We start from the raw sequence: 22,906 nt of genomic DNA on the forward strand, positions 1-22,906 counted from the left end.
GCCAGAAGACAATATCATTGGCTTCAGCTTATTTTTAAAAGTATTTACTTTCAATATCCATATTATTTATCACAATATCTTGTGCCTTTTAGTTCACAGTATAGCCTTCGTCACAACGAACAGATCTTCTTTACTGTCCCTAGAGTTAAGAGAGAGATTGGGAAATATGCTTTCTGTGTCAGAGCCCCACGTGACTGGAACAGCCTTCCTGCATCTATTCGCTCGCTTACGTCTTTTCCTTTGTTCCGAACTGCTTTGTTAACACATCTTCAGAATACTTGTCTATGTTTCTAGCATTTCAGACTTACAGTTGCATCGATATGTGTGTATATATGTACACTGGGTAGGTAAAGTGAGAGCTTGTGTGTGTGTGTATATGTATGTGTGTTTGTATGTTGGGTGAGAATGAGAGAGTGTGTTAAGATTATTATTATTATTATTATTGTATAATTTTTTTGATTGCATCTACTCTGCTGCTTTGCTGTTCTGTTCTATTCTGAGGACCCCCATGAAAACGAGATGATTCATCTCATGGGGTTTATCCTCTAATAAATGTTCATAAATAAATAAATAAATAAATTTAACTCTGAATATCATTAGAGTTTCATAGAGTTTCATGACTGAACTATATATTCCTGTGCCTCACTACTCATGGATCTTTTAGATTCTGTAGTTTCTAATGGCAATATGAAACATTAAAAACAAGCCCCTATGTAGTTTGAAGAACTGCAAGAGAGGAATGCACAGGATGAACAAAGCTAAAAGCATTTTTACATGCTCACCATTATGGGGGCAGTCTGCCATGGCTGGGTTACAACTTAGAGAACTAGTGTCCATGGTGCACTGGGGGCTATAAATCAAAAATGAGGGGACTAGCGCTGCGACACTTCGGCTTCATATTCACACATGCTATCTGGTTTTTATGAGCGCATTGAGTTAGGAGAGGAGCCTTTGAACTGTTGTGTCATGGCACAAGGAGGTTCAAAGACTCACAGGGGAGACATGAAGAGGCCCACTGTCATGCACCTCCAAAGATCGGTGGCTCGGTCTAACATGTCCCAACAGATTTTCCACCTTTTCCCACCTCTGACTGCTGGCCACACAGTCGGTTTGCGCTGTGCAATAATACAATAACACTAACATTTCCTAACACAACAATGAATTACATTTTCTAAAGCATATTTGCTTTGCATCTAAGATTTCTTGGTCAAAGTTCTAGCAAATCGAAAAACTGTTATATGAATTATTGTCATGATGCTCATTTGTTTGTCTGGGTCTAAAAATGTGTTACAAAATACATTATAAGTTTTATTCATTGACTTAAATTGTAAATTGCATGTGGTAAAACACCCAAATATACTTTATATATATATATAAATCGATACTACAATTATATTAGCAAAAACAAAAAAATTGAAATAAATATTTAAAGTATTTAAATATTTACAGTGGTCCATGCATGACTTGTTAAAAACTGCTTTTCTCTCATTTTTCTTTCAACTAGAGGATTTTAAGCCTGGAAAAGGTTCTTGCAGCTCCCAATGTCTGGAATACATATTAGCTGTGAAATCATTTAGTAAATTTTAAGTGTGGTGGGTCTTTGAGTAATTGTATACTGATGGCCCACCTCCAGCATGAAATTTTTAATTTACCCTCATGCGGTCATGCACACAGACAGACAGGACACTTAGAAAATCACATAAAAAATTCATAAGTGTGTTCACTTTACATTAATTGTTTCCATTTATTGGACCTGTCAAGTTCATCATATCATCTCATCTCATTTTATCTATTACTTCAAGTCTCCTTCCATTACTAAAGGGCTGCTGCGAATAAAAGGAAATCCAGTTTGGATTAGGAAATCACTGGGTCACTAATAATTGCATAGATTATTTGAATTTATATTTGAACTTCTCAAGAAAACTCTCAGCCTAATTCACAACATGTGTGTACACACATGAATTTGTTCTGAACCTCATCCAAATGTTAGTGAATTTTAATTATTCTACATGAGCAGCCGCGTGCACAAGGTTAGACATTTCCAAAACACGCCCATACTATCTCCATATAAGTGCTTTCCACACAAACTTTCCTTTACAGCCTTTCAGCACTCTCTCAAAAATACTCTACGCAACCCTATGTGACACTGTCTACGGACACGATCTCACCAGATCTTTGAGCAATGCCATGTGCAGTCCTCACAACCAGTTCATTCACAATAAAACACCTTTAATACAGATCCAGCTTACAGCTCTCCCAATAGCCGGCTGTAAATGTGCTGTTATCCAGAGAAACCTTGCAGCTCGAGCTATAGTCTAATGCAGATTTTCTTACTCCTTTACTGAATAAATAATTGTAAGATGAAATATAAATTTTATTGTAATTATATATAATTATACATAATATATAACTATTATCTTAAGATGAAACATACATTTTGTCTTAACTAGACTGATTAAGACTGGACAGAGTATAATTTTGCATACGTGTGCCTTCAGTTGTTTCTATATTTTTTCTTAAATTTATGAAAAAAGATTGTAGGAAAGTTTTAGCGAATCATGATTTGTCCGTGAAGACGTTCGTATGCAGGTTGCACATGCAAATTTGTGCATACGCATGCCTAGTGAATGAGACCCATTGTTCTCTGAAACTACAAAGTATGCAAAACCCTGAAAGTCATATCTGGATCAGGCTGGTTTCAGTCTGGAAAATTCACCTTTCACCTTTCTGTAAAGATCTTCTTTTGCCCTAGAAATTTAAGTTAACATTTTAATAGTATGTGCACATAAAATGACAATTTACTTGCCTTATTCGTAAGATAAAATCCCTCTGTTTGAAGAATCTGAAATCTATTTAAATTTTTTCCATGTGCGTTTTACAAAACAGACAAAGCGAGCTCATCAGCAAGTTTTGTAACAAACTCAACATTTGATACAAAAATGAATTTGGATCAACAATTTGGATCAATTTTGCTGCTATGTATGAACATAACATTGCTATTTAAAATGAAGTGACAAATATGAACATACAAGTAATTCCCTTCACACTGAGAACCTCACAAACAGTGAGCACTTTCAACTGAAATTTGCCCTAACAAAGCAGCATTCAACTGTGCACTAGATGTGAATATGACTTTCCCCCTTCGTGCTATTGGGGTTTACAGAGCTAATCCAGATGTTTTTCCATTCCTTGCACCAAAACTGCTTAAGGGTGACTGAGATAAATACGCCACTGATGGCAAGAAACAATTGGTGCAGAAAAGCTGTTGTGACTTTATGTCACAGTGGTCCATGCATGACTTGAGAAGAACCTAAATAACCACCAGCTACTAGCATAGAAACCATTATGTTCTACGAGGAAACAAGAAAACTCTGTCTCATTCACACACACTGCATGGCCAAGTAAGTACACAACCCTTTCCCTTCAAATTGTATTCTCTGTCTCCCGGCAGCCAGGGGGACAGCCAGGCAGACAGAGCCCATTAACGCCGGCCGTTAAATAATGACAGAGACCCGGCGCCGTGGCTGGCACACTGTCAAAGTGAGGAGAGAAGGCCAGAGCAGCTTGTTTAAGTAACCTCCACCCATCTGTCTCCTGCTGTACAGCTCATGAGCAAGAGTCACTCGCTTCCCCGTCCTGACACACTCACTACTCCTACAACAGAGACATGCCTAAAAGGAAAACATCAAATCCTATTCCAATTATACAACCCGAATTCCGGAAAAGTTGGGACGTTTTTTAAATTTTAATAAAATGAAAACTAAAAGACTTTCAAATCACATGAGCCAATATTTTATTCACAATAGAACATAGATAACATAGCAAATGTTTAAACTGAAAAAGTTTACGATTTTATGCACAAAATGAGCTCATTTCAATTTTGATTTCTGCTACAGGTCTCAAAATAGTTGGGACGGGGCATGTTTACCATGGTGTAGCATCTCCTTTTCTTTTCAAAACAGTTTGAAGACGTCTGGGCATTGAGGCTATGAGTTGCTGGAGTTTTGCTGTTGGAATTTGGTCCCATTCTTGCCTTATATAGATTTCTAGCTGCTGAAGAGTTCGTGGTCGTCTTTGACGTATTTTTCGTTTAATGATGCGCCAAATGTTCTCTATAGGTGAAAGATCTGGACTGCAGGCAGGCCAGGTTAGCACCCGGACTCTTCTACGACGAAGCCATGCTGTTGTTATAGCTGCAGTATGTGGTTTTGCATTGTCCTGCTGAAATAAACAAGGCCTTCCCTGAAATAGATGTTGTTTGGAGGGAAGCATATGTTGCTCTAAAACCTTTATATACCTTTCAGCATTCACAGAGCCTTCCAAATCATGCAAGCTGCCCATACCGTATGCACTTATGCACCCCCATACCATCAGAGATGCTGGCTTTTGAACTGAACGCTGATAACATGCTGGAAGGTCTCCCTCCACTTTAGCCCGGAGGACACGGCGTCCGTGATTTCCAACAAGAATGTCAAATTTGGACTCGTCTGACCATAAAACACTATTCCACTTTGAAATAGTCCATTTTAAATGAGCCTTGGCCCACAGGACACGACGGCGCTTCTGGACCATGTTCACATATGGCTTCCTTTTTGCATGATAGAGCTTTAGTTGGCATCTGCTGATGGCACGGCGGATTGTGTTTACCGACAGTGGTTTCTGAAAGTATTCCTGGGCCCATTTAGTAATGTCATTGACACAATCATGCCGATGAGTGATGCAGTGTCGTCTGAGAGCCCGAAGACCACGGGCATCCAATAAAGGTCTCCGGCCTTGTCCCTTACGCACAGAGATTTCTCCAGTTTCTCTGAATCTTTTGATGATGTTATGCACTGTAGATGATGAGATTTGCAAAGCCTTTGCAATTTGACGTTGAGGAACATTGTTTTTAAAGTTTTCCACAATTTTTTTACGCAGTATTTCACAGATTGGAGAGCATCTGCCCATCTTTACTTCTGAGAGACTCTGCTTCTCTAAGACAAAGCTTTTATAGCTAATCATGTTACAGACCTGATATCAATTAACTTAATTAATCACTAGATGTTCTCCCAGCTGAATCTTTTCAAAACTGCTTGCTTTTTTAGCCATTTGTTGCCCCCGTGCCAACTTTTTTGAGACCTGTAGCAGGCATTAAATTTTAAATGAGCTAATTAAGTGGATAAAAGTGTAAAATTTCTCAGTTTAAACATTTGCTACGTTATCTATGTTCTATTGTGAATAAAATATTGGCTCATGTGATTTGAAATTCCTTTAGTTTTCATTTTATTAAAATTTAAAAAACGTCCCAACTTTTCCGGAATTCGGGTTGTATGTCATAAATGCCAGGTTTTGGTGTATATATATATCAAGTAAAAACACAAAGCGACTGTGTCACGGACTGAGCGCATGTTTCTCGTGAAATCATTCCGGTCATTAGAACCGAGTCTGTCCTCAGATTGCATTGCCTAAGGCTGCATGTGATGCCACTCATCAGGCAATGTGTTCAAAACAAAGATATGTTGCCTAGCTGAAAAGCAAGTTTTACAAAGGAAATTGTGACTGACGGGAAATAAACACACCTACTTCCTGCTTCTCTTTCTAAAGGTTTAGTCATTAATGTCTTGTCTTCATCTGGGGATGTTTTAGTAACATTGCAGACATGTGAACAAAGCCTGGGTGGCCTTTTCTTTTTCAAATATACAAATGGGAAGGCAGACATAACATATTTTATACATTTACCAGGATACAATCTTGTAAAAAAGAAGTGCATGTGGGGGAAGAAAATCGAAAGCATGTATTCTGGGGTGGGTTGACCAAATTATTAATTGATTAATCTGTTTTAAGTGAGCTTGAATAATAATTGGGCTGGTTTTAGGCTCAGCTGACTAGGATCATCCGCTTCTCTTGGGGACATTTACATAGGATTTTTTTTTTTTAACTATTCTTAATTTTAAAAAAAAAACTGTACGAGCTGTTTTCTTATGTTGAACATAAAAGAAGATTTTGAAGATTGCTGGTAATCAAACAGTTGGTGGTTGCTATTGACTTCCATAGTAGGAAAAAAAATACTATGTAAGTCCATAACAACCACCAACTGTTTGATTACCTATCTTCTTTTATGTTCAACAAAAGAAAGGAACGACAAATGATGCGAGAAAATGATGACAGAATTTTCATTTTTGGGTGAACTATCCCTTTAAGGCAAAAATGCTGAATGTAGTCTTAGTCCACACCAACAAAAATAACACATGTAAAGAATACACATGAGTAAAAATAGAGACAACGCCACTAGCAGGGTGCTAATGGACAGGTTGTCTGTTTAACAGACTGACAGAGCAAGTCAGGTAGACTATGAAAAAAGAGAGATGAAAATATCCCATTTCAAGAAAGGTCAGCAATTTTTATTGTCCTTATCTGACAATCCCTGAAACTCTAAAAAAAAACTACTTTTTTAGGACACAAATTCCATTCTCACCTGTTCCACCACAACGTAACAAACTGGGGAACAAGAGAAGCAGGTGTAATGAAGCAGGTCTGCCAGGGCTCTGAGCAGGATCAGCTAAACGAATGAGTCCCATATACACAAAAATCTGTAACCAGAAAGAAGACAAAATGAGAAATATGCCAAAATAAACATAATCTAGACTACTTTTAGGAACTGTGTATTTAAAAAAAAAAACTACAGCTAAAATTAACAAGTAACTCCAGTAAACTAATGTCAGCTTTTACATGTTGTTTCAGCTTTGAACCTTCTTACTCTGTGCTGTCTATGCAGAGTTCACGGCAAGATTTCTGTTTCTTTTGTCATATGACCTACTTATTTTCTTTACAATTATGGAGGTCAAAGTCATTTATTTGCAGCTGCATGTTTTCTGATAAAAAATAAAAATAAAAAAAACCAATGGGAAAAGATCAGTATCATTAACTCACACACATTATGTGTATGTGAAAAAGAGCACATGCAGACATTTTAGTAATGAGTAATATTAACAATGAAACATCACATTTCAAGACGGGTTTGAGCCTCAAGAAAAGTAGTTTTATGGGTTTGCTCTGGTTGATTATATTAAGAGCTCTCTTTCATTGTAAACATCAAAATCAATGTTTGTCTGTGCATATCTGACACCCAACAACAACATCTCGCGTTGTTTATTTGCTGACATGGATCATTATAAAGAAGTTTGACCGGCAATTCAGAATCTTTAATTTCATGAAAAACCTGGTCTATCTAAGAAAGAAAGAAAGAAAGAACAGAAAGCCATGATAAATGCACTTAAACAGAGCACATCATATATGGTAAATGGAAGCTCTATTATTTGAAGTTTATGGATATTTCTTTTAACTTTACAACAATGCAACGCATAATTAAAATTATGGGAAAAACACCTGTGAAAAATTGATACAGACATTTTTTTGGGGCCTATACTTTACTAACTTTTCTTAAAATGTAAGTGAATTAAAGTCTAGAATAAAATCTGTTCACTATACAAAGCAATCATGTCTTTTCAGAAAACCTGAACTGAATTGCTCAATTTATTTAGATTACTTTTATAATGTCCATACGTAGTTTGTAAATGATGACTACAAAGACTTCAAATAGATGAACAATCTTCATTTGTGTTCCAAAAATGAACAAAAGTCTTACGCGTTTGGAAATACATGAGGGTGAGTAAATTAATTTTCATTTTTGGGTGAACTAAGCTTTCAAAGACCAGGATCCAGCATATTTAATCATCAATTCCATCAATTAACAATTCTGTGGACAATTTGAAATGATTAATGACAGATTACGCTAAAATCCATCCACTATAACATAAAGAGAGGCGTGTCACCTAGTAATATCCAGCAGTGTGAAAACATGGTCTGTTAAATATCAGATTTCAGAAAAAATGGCAAGGACTTGGACAGCACCCTGATTTGTGTTCCCCTTCCTGCTATTTTGGAACAACGAAGCATTAGAGAGCCCTGATGGAAGGTTTGAGACAAACACCACAGGAGGTGATACAGTGAGCATGCACGACTAGAAAAAAAAATCTAAATGTCAAGCTTTGTGACATATGTCTCTGCAGACGACAGGCATAAAAGTAACAGCGCATAGAGGAAGCAAATATCATACCCATTCCTCTTTCTATTGCAGACAGATGGTTGAAGAACTTCCCATTTGATTGCAAAAAAAGAACTTACCCAAAACACCTCGCATCTTAAACAATTATGCTGTATAGTTTCAGTGCATCTCAAGTGTGACTCATTTCATCCCTATACTGCTGCAGTTAAACGGATAGTCAGAATAAGATATATTAGACAGCATGACAGTCTCAGTCCCGATTCACTTTCACTGTAAGGAAAGTAAACTGTTATTAAACAGAACATAAGGGACTCCCGTCACATCTCCTTTTCAACAGAGAAAAGAAAGTCATACAGGGTTTAACCAACGAGTACATTTTCCACTCCTGTATTACTAATAATTTGAATTTCGGGTGTACTATCACTTTAAATTGCAGCTTTGGACAAGTGAACACTGACATTGTGGCTCAGTATGCTCAGTATTAATACTGCATTGAACCGAATGCTCTTAAGCTATTTCAGCGGAGTTAATCCACGCAGGAAATTACTTATATAGAGGCATTTGTAGCTTTTGTTTGTGACCTAGTTAAATTCATTATGATCTACTATGACACTGAACACTTAAATCGCGCTTAGCGTGTTATATGTGCCTATATTATCAGCTGCATACCATGATTAAGATTTTACAAGACCAGCAACAAAAACAAATAACTTGAATAAAGTCGACGCACGACGAAATTCAAGTCGATACAGGCTCAGCTAGTGCAGCGACGCTTTTTACGAAAGACCTGCTGCAAAAGCTCTCAACGACACGTTTGCTCATTCAAGTGAGGGAACAATACAGCTCATTTTATTACGCTGCTGCCGCAAACCGGTCATTATTGCCCCCCGGTATGCGGTTTCAAACTCAACGGAAAGCTACAGTTAAGTATCACACCGCACCTGAGCGCCGAAAGAGGCGCCTATTCACTGCTCCACATCTGTCAAGACGCTATCAGTGTGAATACCTGTCAGCCTAGCGTTTGCATTGTCACGTAAATAGAGAGCGCCAATACCTGTTGACTCCTCCTACTGCTGTGTTGGTTGGTGGACGTTGAACCCCAAGACGCTTTAATTTCTCTCCCTTATGTGGTTCTTCTCAACCGGTAAGCTGCTCGGCTGAACGCGTAGAGGAATTTCGCATCGGAGGGTGGTAAGTGGCCGCGCTGACAGTTCAACGAAGCGAGCAAACTACTGTAGCCTACATTCGCTGGGCGGTAGAGGAATGATGCACCGCAAGGAACAGACAAGCAGCCATTGCGGTCACGTGTGAGCTGGTGAAACCGAACACCGGCCAGCCCACGCCGCCGTCTCCTCCCATCCTCCCCTTGAGCACGGTGTCACTTCAGGGCACGATACCACTGAACGTAAGCTCAGCTGGTGCCTGTCTTTATGTAACCACACCGCGTTATGCAGGAAGTTTAGTGCTTTTGCATTAGGGCAAGGCTATGTTTCAGGTCACTGCTGCTTAGAAAAAACAGTTGCAGACATCATCTGGAAGCTCTTGTACAATTACGCTGTAAAAAAAAAAAAATGAAAAGAGATTGGAGGAACCATTTAAGGTTCCTCACACTGGCAGAACCCAAATTCTAGGTTGGTTGGAAACACTGTAGGAGACATATGAGGCATGTTCCTGACAAAATGAAGGGGTAGCCTACCATAGAACCACTACAGATTTTGCATTGGAAGAAGGCAAATTATAACCTGATCAAACGATCACGTATGTGGTTATCAAAGTAATAAGAATAAGCATGTTAATGGATTAAAGAGGTTTGTCTATCTAAAATTAAAGTGTATTGTTAAAAATATGATAGAATTGACAAATATCATATATGTGAAAAAACAGCACCATTTTGATGGAATAGGGATATGAGGAACCAAAGGGAATCCATCCATTTCAACAAGAACTCTAAACACAATCAACAGTAGCTCCAGTAACCCTAAATCATACGGGAAAGGCTTCGAAAGAAAATATATAGAGTATTTGAGCCGTCTTCAGGTGCCTAGAAGTTCCACCAGTGTGTAAATCTGAAAAACCTTAAATGGTGCCTCAAGTATCTTTTCATTTTTACAGTGTATAATATGGTAGTAGAGCGCTCCAAAAGGCTTTAAGCAACATTTGCATTGCTGTCCTTTGTGGCCTCAGAACACTAGTATCAACATGGTGATGTGCACTGTGTGAAAAATAACTGCAATGGTGATGTGCACTGTGTGAAAAATAACTGCAAGCACCATTGATCTTGTGATGATGCATTGAATTTACACAAGCTCATCCATACTCCGTATATGACCTTTCTTCACTTTACTGTGACAAGGACACCGTATCAATGTGGCAAAAGGTCTTCTTTTGCAACAAAGGACTTCAAACAGAAGAGAAGCCATCCACAGTGAAACATCAGTTAAACAGGCAGACTAAAGTCATTAAGCCACTAAAGAAGAAATCTCAAGCCAGACTGGACTAAGTAGGTTGAGAGACCAGCAAACACTGGTTTAATCAGTTTTTTTCCCACAACAGGGAAGTGTTGTCCGTTTGTCTCTTCTCATCTTGTTTACATGAGCTATTTCTAGGAGCTGCCTTTGTTTACTGCTCATCATTGTGTACAATATTACTGCCCGCTCTGAATGACCCCTCTTGGTTTCCCTACAGAGTGTGTTTGCAGATAGTACAACTGCTGAAAGAATGCCAAGACCTTTTGACTAAATGGCCCATCACCTTGCAAATGAGGGAACGTAACATTAATAGAAGAGAAAAAGAAACTATCCTTTAGATGGAGTCATGTCACTTGTGGTTTGCTTGGCCGAAGGGCTTCAATGGCTGTTCTAATGACCCATAATCCCCTTCTTCAACCTATAAAAAAATGAAATGTAAGACATTTGGGGGGAAATATTTTTTTTTCCCTGTTATATATTTAGAACCATATCCCATGTGTAAGGTTATATGGAGTTTTTAGAGTACTCCTAATCAGACAGGACAAGCTCTCTGAAGAAAAATGGATTTCACCCAGTTTTGGCAAAGTCTTTAGTTGTGTTACTTCATGTTATGAATTCCTCAGAGGTATAATGGAACTAAATTAGTGAAGCCTTTAATATGACGATTTAAAACAGGGATCTTTTGTCTAGGTTTTTGACTTTGGGTCTTTGGCCAGAAAAATCTAAAGATCCCTGTTTTAAATGGTCACTTCATATACAGCATAAAATAACACCAATATGCCAGAAAATCTAAACCAGAATCACTGAGTTGGATAAAGGATCACCCTCTTGTGTCAGTATTTTGTTGAATCACCTTTTGCTTTAATTACAGCCTTTAGTCTTTTTGGATCTGCCTCATTTTGCACATCTAGATTTTGCAATATTTACCCACTCTTCATTGCAGAACTGCTCAAGTTCAGGTAAATTTGATGGGGAGCGTTTGTGGACTGCAGTCTTTAAGTCATTCCACAGATTTTCAGTGGGCTTTATGTCTGGGCCCTGATCAGGCCATGCAAGGACATTTCTTCTTCTTCAACCACTCTGTGATCTGTTTTGCTGTGTGCTTTTGAGTCATTGTCATGTTGGAAGTTAAACCTTCTTCCCTTTGACTTTCTGGGCAGCAGAATTTCCTCAAGTATTTAATGGCATTTTGCCCCATCCATTTTTCCTTCTATCCTGAGAAGTGCTTCAGTCCCTGCTGCAGTGAAACACCCCCACAACATGATGTTACCACCACCATGCTAAAGGAATGGAGTTATTTGGATGTTGGACTGTATTAGATTTCTGCCAGACTCTCTTTTGGTGTTGAGACCAAATCATTTTTAATTTTATTCTCATCTGCTGCAGATGATTCCCTACTGCAGTTCTGGAAGGAAATTTACTAGGCCTACTTGGGTTACGTGAGCTTGTCATTTTGTCATTGTTTAATTGCACAAGGTTTAATTTGTATGGCCTTTGGATTGCAGCTAGAGCACACACCTAAAACTCCTCTGTGTCTTGACGGGTCACAAGACTTGACCTGAGGAAATGAGCTGGGAACGCAAGCCTGTGAAGATCCTATCAGTTGGTGGGAAAGAGCTAGCGCCGTTTAGCATCCCACCACTTCAAAGAGGACAGCCTTACTACTGATCCACACATGCACTGGTACACAAAGACAGGCAAAGATAGTCACAGATCTCCATACGAGTACATTCTTCTTTGCCATCCTCGCACCATCTCATCTAGAGCCTTTAAAAACGCTATAACAGTTTAATTTTCTCATATTTACTCTTTGAAAACTTCCAGCTCTGGATAGAAAAATCTGCTTCATGGGGTTTAGCCTGTATGAAAGCATGTGGTAAGCCTTGTGGAATGTTTTAAATGACTCCCAGATGCGGGCAGTGAACGTACTTAACCCTTTAGCATCTATAGGCAGAGCAGTCAGGTTTACTTTTATTTAAAGTGCATGTGTTAGCGCACGTTTATGTCTCCTTTATTTTCCTTGCCAACCGTCAGAGATCGTAATGGGATGTTTCAAATCTTTGTCAGCTCTCTTTGATAACCTTATATCAATGTTAACACTGTACTGTAGTCATTATAGTCTATAGTTCTTAAATTGGTGTAAAATATTTCAAAAGAAAATACGCTGAATTTTTCATTTATCAATCAAAAGTAAGTTAAGCCAGACATACAGACTGTTTAGTCACCATAATACTTAACAGTTGTAGTAGCACATTATTGATTTTATGACTGATTATTCCTCTGTTATTTGACTATTTGTGCCATTTATTAGCTTTCAAACATGTCTAGAGTTGTTTTATTGGAGTATCAACACCCTTCATGTGTGAGTGCTAGAGCTGAAGTATGATTGTTGGTGCCTTTGGTTCATGGAGAGGAAGTCTCGTGTTTGTGAATCTGCTGCTTGGGAGGCCGATCATATCGAAGTGACTGATATCCTTTAAAGAAACAAACTCGATTGCCCTTTCTCTTGCCAACCCTCCACCTCCCTTTCTGTGCTCATTCGCCTGCCAGAACAAAGCCATGGAATGAAGCCTGTTACACAGACTGATAACAATAGACAGAACTAAGTGAGTGGGGAGAAAGTAGAGGGGAAAAAAGGCAGAATGTAGGTCGGAGGTACTGCCATAAGATGAGGGTAGTAGAATTACTGAGATGTATTTTGAGGAGAGCAGAAAGAAGTGGGGTTGGTTTTCATTGAGTTTCTTTAGTTTCTTGTACTATCACTAGTTCAGTTTTATTTGTTTTTCAAAGTGCATAATGTTCATCTTCGTACTCCTAGACTGGTTGACATATTTCTTATCAAAACAGGAAGGTAGGATCAGATCAGGACTGACAGTACATATGGCCCTCAAAGAGCTGATAGTGTTGGAATAATGGTTGGCTGAGGCTGAATACGAGTAATGATTATGAACCTCAGAATGGAATGGGGTTCTTAAGTCTTTATTTTCACTCTTAAATAGATTTAGTGTATCCTTGCTCAATAAAAGCATTAATATCTTCAAATGTAATTTTACTGACCCTAGACTTTTAAATAGTAGTGCATAAAATAAATTTTGTATGATAGTTTGTAAATGTTTCCAGCTAGGCTACAGTAGGTACAGTTTGATGGACAAAAGACTCTCAATCCATCCTCTCTTCTCAGGGAAACTAATCTGTTGAAATATATCCGCATTAGGCACAGTGCTGCCTTCTCAGAGGCAGTGAGTGAATGGCACCAGGAGCCCGTGAAGAGGACAGAGCCCAGTGATGACAGGGATAATGAGGGTGATGAAAGTGCAGACAAGGCACATGGAAGACAGACAAATGAATTATTCACCTCACTTACCACATCCTACCTTGTCTTCTTCATGTGCTCTCTGAACATCATCTGACCCAAATTCACAACAACATAAAAAAGTTGCCCAAGACTACTGGATCAATGTTGTGGTTATTTACCGGAATCATATTCGTAACCTTTTGTCATCACTAAAAAAATCAAACCTCTTCTAGTCAATTTTTCATTGGTAACAAGATCACAGATACATGTCAGTGCCACTAATATATAACCAGTCACAACAGTTCCATAAATAGAAGCTGCCTGCTCAAATTGATGCATGACGAGCCCTTTCTGACTGTACACAAACACACATTCACAAGCTCAATAAAACCGAACAACTCTGTAAACTGCAATTAAAATCCTAGGCACTAATTAGGTGGAAACTGATGCTTGTTAAAAGACTGCATGTTTAGGAAGTGGACTCAACATGGCGACAATTTTATTAACCCCCTGTACACACGTTTTCTTTATGCATTAACTGCTACGCTTTACAAACATGGCAACATGCATTCAGACACTTGACGGGCAGACGTTCCTGTTTTTACTGCTTGTGTTTTTTGAAAGCTTGAGTGTAACATAGATAATCTGCTGGTCCGTTTTTTTAATTGGTTATTGATCACATCATTAAGCCTTAGAGAAGGACCAGGAAAAGAATCTTTGCTGCCTCAATTACAGTGCAGAGAGAGATCACTCTGCTGCCCATTTTTATTGTTTTGGTTTACATGGATTCAGTTGATGGCAAATGTACAAATACATGACAAAAAGTATTGTTGTTTTTTTTTCAAAATTGCATTTGCCAGATGATTTTATCCAAAGTGACTTCCGTTGCGTTGCACCATGCTCTACTGACATGTTACAATACCATAACAAAACACTGTTTTTATGACATCTGCCAGACTAATACCATGTTGTTTAATGTACTATGATAGTAACATGACATAATTTGTATTACCAAGGACTAGCATGTAAATATAGCTATCATCCAGAACCATGATATTACCACAGTAAGAATACATTAGTTCTGTAATAAGTAACACAAATAAACATCCACTTCACTATATAAGGCGCATGGTACTGTGGGAGTCGGGGTGAATTATGTATACATGCTGCTCCCTACCTTGTCTTTCTCGATTCCTCCCATTTGTTTCTGAACTCAATCAACTCACCTACATTTGTGCTTTCTTGTGTGTGTGTGTGTGTGTGTGTGTGTGCGTTCAAAACGGACTGCAAAACAGTCATTTTTCAGATATGAAGCATTTTGGATTAAGGTAAAATAGAGATGTTGTTTATTTTTCACATTTAGCATTGGTCCAAATTGCGCAAAAAAAACTTTCTACATTATAAGTGAATAAATGCTTGCACAACAAACAATCAGGTTGTTTTTTATGTCTTTCACTTTCTACAAAAAGATGTTCCCACATACTCCTGCCTCTACCCCTTTTTTTTTTCATGAAAGAGTCCTCCTGTGTCCATTTTAGGACACGGAGCCCACCGGTGCGTGAAGGCTAGCTGTCGCTTCACATTACAGTGAGCAGGCATCGGGCAGTCAGCCCTCGTGAGCAGGAGCCCCTCACAAAACATACATCCTCTCCTCCAGAAGTCCTGAAAATCTATCTTTGCAAGAGGAAACTGTAACACTAGATTTTTTTCTTAAAATAGCCACCTACAAGCGCCACAGAGACTACTGTAATATTAATTCTAGAGTTGATCCGATTTCTTCTTACCTGAAGAGAGAGTGACACTGTTAAGTCTTCTTAAAGATTCATATATCCACTATACTTCATATGCAGATTTTGAGAAAATATAAAAGCATAACAGCCACGACTCTATATGAAAAGTCAGGTCACTGGGTAACATTCACCCGTCAGTACATGCCACTGCAAAACTAAAGTGAAGAACAGAAGCGCACACGTACACACACATATGCTCAAAACCTCAGCCCACTTCTCACTGTCTCTCACGCAATGCTCCTCACCAAGGGCTTCCTGTTCCTCTTGCTGTTGTTTATTTGGTGCCCAAGCACTATCATCAACACCCTCTGAAAAGAGAAGTGAAACTGGGGTCACTTCAGGGCATTCTGGGTGCACAGACATGCCCACACACACACACAAAAAAAAATCTTTGTTTGAACAATGGATGAATCTGATTCGAAGTTTTAGATTTCTGCACTAACATAAAGTTGAATTATGAAACAAATATAGTGTTATCAGAGCTAGCATGTACATTTAGCATGTGCAAGCATTAGTATTATGTCTCCTGAGATAGAAATGTGTCTTAAGAACCTGTTGAAATCACTTGACAAATCTTTCCTTCCTGTGTTGATGTACTTCCTGTTGAAACAGGAAGTTTTGGTGATACAAATTGAAGGGCTTGTCAACTTTGTTTATAAAGTGGCGCCATGATTTGCTAGTTGCTAGGTGGTCATATGGGGCGGGACCTTATCATTCCAGAGAGCATTTGATTGGACAAATCTGGATGAGTCATCAATATTTTTAGTTTTCCTAGAAGCGAAAGACTGCTAATTTAATGTTATATGTGTCAGTGCTTAGGTGTTAACAAATATATTAGTCACAAAGCTCCTTTTTTTCAGTAACTAGAGAGCAGCAATTACAGCAGCCAAACTTTATGTTCATATTAAAACAATAACATACAGAACACTACTGTTCAAGTTCAAATTTGGCATCTATAAGATATTTTAATGTTTTTGAAAGACCTCTCTTATGCTCACCAGGGCTGCATATTTGATCAAAAATACATTAAAACAGTAATATTTTGAAAAAGTATTACAATTTAAATTTCTATTTGAATATATTTTAAAATGTAATTTATTTGAGTGATAGCCAAAGTAAATTTTCAGCAGTCAACACTCCGCTCTTCAGTGTCTCATGATCTTTCAGAAATCATTCTAATGTGCATTTTTGCATATTATTGTCAATATCGAATACCGTTGTGCTGCGTAATATTTTTGTGGAAACTGTGATTTGTTTGTCAGGATTCTTTCATGAACAGAAAGTTCAAAACAATAGAATTTTCTATTTGAAATAGAGTCTTCAGTAAGATTATACATCTCTTTTCTGTCACTTTTGATCAATTCATTGCATCCTTTTAAATCTACTGACCTAAAACTTTTGAACAGTAGTGTATATATAGTAAAACCAGTACTGGTCACCAATCTCCAGAGTGGAAGAGCAAAGCTAACTAACTAAATAAATACATTTAAATGAAAAGCTCCCAGTGTGTTTATCTTTATGTGTTGCACCATTTTTGACCACTGATATGAACATCACATGACACACTGCACAACTGCATGAGGAACTGAACGTCAAAGTGTTTTTCTTTTACTGCTGAAAATATAATGGAAACAACCTTTAGACAATAATGAAGCTCAATAGAAAGGAAACAGACAATGACCCACAGTCCTAAGCAAACATACTCAAATACATCCACACTATTGCAGTTATGAAATACTACACCTACACCCTCTGGGCTCACAGATACATACGAAATAACTCAAATAAACCCCAACCTCCCATTCAAACTGATATTGTGTTGTCTAAGCCTGAGTTTCAACACACACACCCTTGAGTAGATCCCCTTGATAAATATAATTAACCTCAAGCCATCCCAGTGCAGCTCTGAATTGATCAGAACAGGCAGAGTTGCAGCAGGCCTGTCAGCACCAGGCATAATCAATACACCTTATCGATCCTACTCGCGGTGAGAGTCTGTGTGTCAGCGTGAAGATGTGAGGGATCACGCTGCATCTGTTTCGGATTTGTGCTCAGTGTGTGCTTGTGGGCACGATATCAAAAAAAAAAAAAAGTGGGGGTTCGAGGCTTAGTCTCCCACCGACTGCCTTGTAACGGAGTAACTTGGGAAGGCAAATCGAGTTTTAAAGTGGGCTAGTGAAATATGGCTAGGTTTTTTTGCTCATTTATGCTGACAACATGTAGTTTATATCCTACAACATCTTTGACACATTAGCGGCTACTTCCTGTGTCTTTTAACTGTATAAATTAATCAAGGCAGATTAAATATAAAAGTACATTAAATAAATGTAATAATGAAATTTGTATATTGTATTACAAACATATTTTAACTATTAATAATATTCTATATATATATTTATAACGTATTATATTTGTTTGTAGTGTGCATGAGCCAGACCCTCGTTTCGATTGCTGTAAGAGTCTACATTGATAAACGTTACTTAAAGTGAGGAACACAGATTTGGTTTTGTTTCTGGTTTATTTTTATGTTTTGAAATATTTCCACTAAATCAGGCCCAAAAACAACACAACAACATATAAGATTAAATATTCCTAATAAATTATAACCATAAAGTCAAAAGTTACTGAGATAAGACATTTTTACTTGCTATAACCTTACTCAAAACTGTTTTATTTTTATTTGTTTTAACTATTTGTGTTATTACTGAAAAACTACATTTTTTCTGTGTGTGTGAGGTAAAGCAGGGTTTCCAAAACTGGGGTTTGCGAACCACTGGAGTTTGTGAGTTGATGAAACATTATTAATTAATTAACTCATGAAATATTAATGAAATAAACAGAAATGGGGAAAAAATCTATAATAATAATAATTCTAATATAATATTATACTTTTGTTGTTTACCTCCTTGTCATGTGACCTATACCTGATGTCAGAGAACCAGAAACATGCGGACGTGTTCTTAAATTATTGAAATTTTAGGTCAAGTTTAGTTAACAAAAGTGTTTGACTTGTGCTTTAACATACTTGATATGGGCTCTCTGAGTTCTTTGTGTTTCATGTTATTCCCAAAGTTACATTTATTGAGTGTTGCAATTATCCCTGCTCTCCCCTCCTGAATAATAAAATGAAGATGTGAGTGACAGAGATGATTTAGTAGAATGTTACTGAAACATTGCAAGAGTTAATAATACCATAATAACTTCCAACTGCATTGTGTGCCTCTCTCAGTACCACACACGGGTATGTGCTGTGAGGAAGAGAGAGGGGCACATGGGGAGAGGGTGGAACACGATTTATAGGACGCTGCTGTAAAACTTTGACCCCACAGTTGTAAATCTGCCAGTGAAGTCTAGCCAGCAAAACAGGAAGTATGGGGGATCAGAGAGAGAGAGAGGATGTAAATATGGGAATGGGTGTAGATTGTTAAGTTTGTATTCAATTAGAAAAGTTTTTAATTATGTCTAGGTTTCGCTATTAAACCTGAAGGGATGTAATATCTGGTGCAAATGTTATTATGCATCTTCTTCAGGTCAAAACACTCTGTATATAAAGGTTGATGGCACATACAATTTTGCTGGGAGTTTAATTTAATGTTTTTATGCCTTGCATTCTGTTTGTGCACACATAGATATTGTTTCTGTACTGAATGTCAATATGTTTTTAATGCTCAATCAAAGATGAAATTTCCATTGCAAGGGGTGAAAAAAAGGCCCTGGTACGCTTACTTTGAAGATAAATATCAACAAAACAGCATGAGAGCACATTACAAAAGTTAATGTGCCACCCACTGAGGTGTGGTAACTCAGGGTCATGGTGTGAAAATACAGGATGTAGATACTGAGACAGGAAGTGGCAGGCATCAGAAGTTTCAGTCTTGATGAGCATGTCAGTATTCAAGGTCATGAGAAATGTCTGGCATGAATACACCTCTGAACTCTGACTGGCTTTGAGGATGTAATATTACATACAATAATCTTCACTTTTCATTATAAAGTTATTTTATATTGAATTTGTTTAAAGCAAATTGTTATTCATGATAATGTAACTGTGGAACTCTGTGTGAATCAAACTGTCATATTTTATTATAGACCATATGACAAGTGACAGAGTTACTAGCCTACCTAAAACAGAAGGACAGTAGCTGAGCAAATCTTTTAACAGTGTTTGTTTTCCAGTCTGAACTGACAGAGTAATCAAATGCACAGAACTAAACAGTCTTCTTTCACACACATACAGCAGCATTGCAAAGTCTGATGCATTCTAGTTCATTTAGGTGAATAATTTATTTATTTCTCAAAATGGTCCTCTCAATAATATGTAGCTTTGGAAAGTCAGATTCATTGTAATGAATTGGTTCTTTTTCCGTGCTCCATGCAAATGAACTGATTAAAACTATTCAACAGTTTAAATCTCTGTACTAGGCACACTGTTTTTAAATCGATTATGCATTTATGCATTGTCGAATCAGTTATGCATTTTCTACCTTACTGAAGGATCTATCTTAACAATTAAATCAGAAATTATATTTTTGGATTATTATTGTTGCTATATACCCAGCAAACAGGAAACCTTCTCAGAACTGTAGCTAATATTAGAGTCATCTCAAAGTTATGAACAAACGTTCTTCCGGTAATGTTTATAGATTGTTTGTTTAAAGTCTGATCTTTAATAGTGGTCTCAAAATGTTTGCAAAATAATAAAATGTTCGCGTAGTACCTGTACTTGTTGCTAACTACTTTTTCAGTAGCTTGACTGTAGTTTAACAAAGTAGCTTATAGCTTGGCAAGCTTTTAAAGTAGTTTCCCTAGCACTGCTAATGACCGTAATAACTTCTTTCCACTCTACTATTTGCTCTTCTCCTCTATTCATCTCTCTCTTTCTTTCTTTCTTGCTGTCTTGACTCTTTCAGTCATACACATTTACATGCACATAATAGTTTAGGGATCCAGGGGAGTGTCTAAGCTATATTTCTAAGAGTGAAAGAGGTAGAGGGTCTGCTCTAGACAGCAGCTGGTTTATTTGATACCACTACAGCCACCAGACCAGATCTTACTCTGTATGTGTATGTGTACATACTTAGCTATAGTTTGAGGCCAAAACTGTGAGATAAATATGACAGGGTATATATAAAATAAATAATAGTAAATGAGAGTTTAAAATGTCAAGGTTTTGTTTTGCAGGTCATTATTTAAACTTGAATTCTTAGAAAACATAATCATCTTGTTGGATCATTTTTACATGTCATTTATTATACTCAAATTATTGTACAGTGCTACAAAAAAAGGTTTCCTCTTTTTCACCTGTTACACCCTAGTAACTTCTCAAAACTGCAGAACACGCCTGATTGTGAGTCAGATTCAAGGAACAACCCAAAAGACCTAGAAATAAAAGCATGCTATGAATATAAATCCAAAAAAAGCAAACATCACAAAACTGTTTCTGCTCTGATACCTGGTTCACACAACATACTGCTGAACTTCAAAGTTAAATAAAAAACTGTAAAGGTCTTGGAGAAAAGAGCTGACTGTCTTATCTCATGAGCTGAGAGTGAGGTTTGCGTGAGAAGGCTGGCCACGAGAGGAAGTGAAACGTATGAGAATGGCAGTCACCGCAGTCTCATCTCAGAAACTCACCACCCTCACTCTCAAACCCATTGCTCCTGTCTTCACCCCTCTCACTTCCTGGCTTCTTTAAAGATTGTATGACGTGTCACTTACAACTTCAAAACACAGTGTACAGAAAAGATACCATTCCTGAAATAAGCAGGCTCTTCTAAGAATCAGGGGTGTTGCTTCTTAATCTATGGCATCGCTTTGAAACCATTTTAATACCTTTATTTTTAAAAGATCATGTCCCAATCCAGTTCCAATATAACCCCTTTAGTTTCTGTCTACACTTGACTTTCTTATATAAATTTTATTTTTAAATTAAAATAATAGCAATTAAATAAAAACAACATTTTAAATAAAATATACAAACAAAAACAAATGTTATTTAGACACATTTTAAACCAATACTTACTGGCAAATTATATTTATTCAGTTCTGCTCAAAATCTCCTGTGTTCATGATCATCCTGTATTCCCATCATACTGTGGTGTTTTTGACAGTGAGTTGAAGCTAAGCTGCTTTGTATGCTTGTACTAACAGTGCAGTGTGACATATGACTTATGCGTTTGTTGAGACCGTGTTACTGCTGCAGTCATATTTCATAGATTGCTTGAAAATGACAAAAAAATCTCCCCCATTTTTCCCCCGTCTCCCTCCCTTGTCTCTTTCTGCTCTTTTGGTATGGTAAGCCCTTGCCCGTAGGCCTTGAAGGTTAAGCGCTGAATCCCTACAGTTCTGACCTTGCCTTATAATGAGCAGCATTAGTTCATTGCTCTGTCTCAGCACTATTACAGTGACTGTCAAGATGAAACACTTGCTGACTTGCTGTAGCTATAATCTGAACGTGTTCAGGGGAAAAAAGCTCATTCAAAATCTAATCTTCAAAGCTAATTGCAGTCTAATTCATACCCTCTTCTTCCCGCAACTCACTGCCACTTCCGCTTCTTTCTCTCGCTCTCCTTTTCTCTCCCCCATTTCTACGATCTTTACTCCTGCAAGCCGTCAGTTGGAAGGTCTCAGGGGAGAAGCTGCGGCCAGTTTTTTTTTTGATAGAGCTGTCAGACTAATAGATTTCCTCTTTCGCTCTGATGTGAACAGAGGGAAAAACCTTACCTGCGGGGACATACTAAAAGCAAAGATTTACAGGGCCGGTGGATGGCCCATATGATATTTGTCTGATAGGTCTGAATGTTTTGAGCACTGATATTTACAGAATTTTAATATGTGTATGTGCATGTAATAGTTTGCTTCTGTGTTGTTGTGTGAATTCTAAAAAATATGTCATGCAAAACTTTACGTGAAGAATTTATGATTCATTATATGTTTTCCTTTTATCTTGTAGGCTATATATCATGAATATGCCAGCAAGAGCTTTTATTAAAAAATTATTTTACAGTGATTTCTGGAGTGAATGCAAGAAATACATTAAGACAATCCTCCACCGTTCTCTAGAGGCAAAAGCTGCACAGCACTCAAAAGTAAGCAGACTTGAAGCGTAGTCATGCTTTTATACTTAGCTAACAGCGCCGCCTAATGTCTATTTTGCTACATATCAAACATACAGTAATAATTTTTCAAAGTCCTTTTTTTTTTTTTTTTTTTTTTTTTAGAAAGCCTAATATTTTCACAATAGATATTTAATATTCGCTGAGTTTACATAAAATAACTAAATAATAAGCAGACATGTTTGTACTTTAAA

The 22,906-nt window shown here is 37.5% G+C and overlaps 1 protein-coding gene across 3 annotated transcripts in view; it reads right to left on the reverse strand.

Moving 5' to 3' along the window:
• LOC132149222 (retinoic acid receptor alpha-B) overlaps window positions 1–15,662 on the reverse strand; it is a 113,806-nt gene extending 98,144 nt beyond the window's left edge. Inside the window, exon 1 of one of the 3 annotated variants that reach the window (XM_059558253.1) lies at window positions 15,592–15,662. The gene's annotated coding sequence lies outside the window, so the exon portion shown is untranslated. Of the gene's footprint in view, window positions 1–8,985; window positions 9,004–9,098; window positions 9,360–15,591 lie in introns of those variants that run through there. The other 2 variants (XM_059558254.1, XM_059558255.1) reach the window with 2 other exon arrangements.
• Window positions 15,663–22,906: the final 7,244 nt, after the last annotated feature.

The sequence above is a fragment of the Carassius carassius genome, chromosome 9, assembly GCF_963082965.1.
Source record: "Carassius carassius chromosome 9, fCarCar2.1, whole genome shotgun sequence".
Lineage (NCBI taxonomy): Eukaryota > Metazoa > Chordata > Actinopteri > Cypriniformes > Cyprinidae > Carassius > Carassius carassius.